Below are 2439 nucleotides of genomic sequence, written 5' to 3' on the forward strand. Positions count from 1 at the left end.
CAATCAAAGAAAGACTAAACCTTTCTTTAGCAACATTAAATCTCCTAGTTTTTTTCTCTTTATAGTTTGTCACAAATAATCAAATAAGTAGGATATTTAACATGAAAATGATGCATACATAAAACAAAAAATTATTGCTCTATGATCATGCAGTAATAGCATTGAAGAGGTAGGTCCCAGCAGAGCCCAGTTGGACCCGCAAGACTCACCTTAAACAGGGAAGTCTGCGCAGAGACCAACTGGATCCGCAGAACCAAGCATGCTCAGAGACGTGACGTCCTTACGCGCAGTACGCAAGCTGGTCCCGCAGGAAATGCCTCCCAATGGTGAAGGACTCCGCCTGTCCCCGCAGCCTCGGATACAAGCCATTAGGAAAGGCCACCCGCGCAGCATGGCTACACGCACAAGGCACTTAGCTCTCGATCATTCAGTGTCACCTGAAGGAATGAGCCAAGCCGGGAGCAATCCCGCACAGAGGCGGGAGGGGGAATACTCCCGCCCAAATAAGCCAGTCCGTATACTGAAGGATCTTTTACTGTACCTGACGAGGTATGGGCGAAAGATCTGATCAGAGATACGACAGCTCACTGATACAGTATGGCGAGCAGCATGCTCCTGTACTGTATCACTATTAGCCGCTGCCTACTCACCAACTACTGTCATACCACGTGCGTAGCCGGCAGTTGGTGGAAAGGGAATAGTACACAGCAGGCCTGGTCACTATCAGCCGCTGCCTACCCACCAACTACCAGCAGGGCACGTGCGTAGGCTACTGTTGATGAACAGGAACACTGTAGCAGCCGGCCATACCTCCTTGGAAACCTACCTTCGGCTATAAATACCCCAAATGGTATGATCATCTCAACACATTATTACATTATCTTATATCATCATAATATACCTGATATCTGCTCTAGCAATCTCTTAATATACTTTCATATTTAAAGAGCAATCTAGTCTGATTCTCACGCCGGAGGGTGGTCACAAGGAGGAACCCCCCCTTCTCAGTGACGAGCTCACGGTGTCTGTTTTGCAGGTTATCAGAAGAACCATCTTCTCAGGGTCTAACCCCTCGTGGGAAACATCTATCTAACCCCCAGGTTACCAGTAATCTGTCCGGGGTCGGTTAGTGTTTCTTCATTGGCGCCATCCGTGCATAAAGCTAGAACTAAAATTTTCTCCAGTTTATTCAAACGTTTACAAAGATGGTTAGAGAAATTCCGGTAACCACAACCCCAGCTACTGGGGGGAATACCGGCAACACAGTTTTTACGAACACTACCCCGGCTACCGAAGCCGGGGCAAGTGAAGTAAATTTTACGAACACTACCCCACTTACCAAAGCTGGGGCAAGTGCAGTAAATGATCGCCTACTGGGATCCACCGATACCCAGTTTGAGAAACGAAGACTCCCCCGCCAAACTCTCGATGAAGTTAAGGCATGGGCGGAGGCACGACAAAAGGAATTCCAGGCTGAGTTGGACGAACGCTTGCGTTCCGTGCAACAGGCCGACGAATTCGAATACTGGGAGGATGACTCGGAGGAATCCGACTCCGACGCGAACCCTCGCCATAGGGCAAAAGGGAAGCGTAAGGAAACGGAATCCCAACCGAAAAGGCATTTTGGACAAGCCTTCAAACCAAAAAGCACAGGTGGAAGTCCACGAGACTTCTCCAAAACGTTCAGACCAAACGTTGCGAATGCAGGAACGTCCAAGTTTGCAAGGGACATTGCGGAAGCAATCGCCCCAAAGAGTGCCAAACAAATGCCTAACATAGGCACATATGACGGTTTATCTGATCCAGACGATCATTTGAACAGGTTCATAGCGGGGGCAACCGTCAGCAATTGGACGGAACCCACGTGGTGCTACATGTTCCAAATGACGCTTGTTGGGGCTGCTAGAGCTTGGTTTGATCGTCTACCGGTCAACCACATCTACGACTGGGCAGACTTCCAACAGAAGTTTAGCCAACACTTCAGCCAACAACGGAAGTATACCGAGGAGCAATGGACAATCCTCAAATGCATACGAGAGGAAGATGAATCTCTGCCAAACTTCATCACTCGTTTCAACTCAAAGAAGCTAAGTTTGGGCAATATCAGCGAAGATCTTGTTCGCGCTGCCTTCATCCAGGGCGCACATGACCCAGAGCTCATCCGCACCCTAACGGGTAAAGATGGCATGCCATCCACATGGGATGGCATCATGACAGCAGCAAAACGCTATGCGGAAACAGAGAAACAACTGGGTAGAAATCTCCCACAGAGCACAAACCTCTACACTCAGAAGACGAGAGAAGACAACGTCCTCACCGCCAGACTAAATAAAAAACGGAAGCTAGGCATTTGGCAGTCAAGGGTAAACTTTGACACCTCATCCGGCTTGCAACATCGGTTGGGCGGAAGGGATAATGTACAGCCGCACCGAAACTCCA

The sequence above is a fragment of the Bidens hawaiensis genome, unplaced genomic scaffold (genome assembly GCF_021521415.1).
Source record: "Bidens hawaiensis isolate Kalapana, Puna unplaced genomic scaffold, B.hawaiensis_p1.1 tig00014899_1, whole genome shotgun sequence".
NCBI classification, from domain to species: Eukaryota; Viridiplantae; Streptophyta; class Magnoliopsida; order Asterales; family Asteraceae; genus Bidens; species Bidens hawaiensis.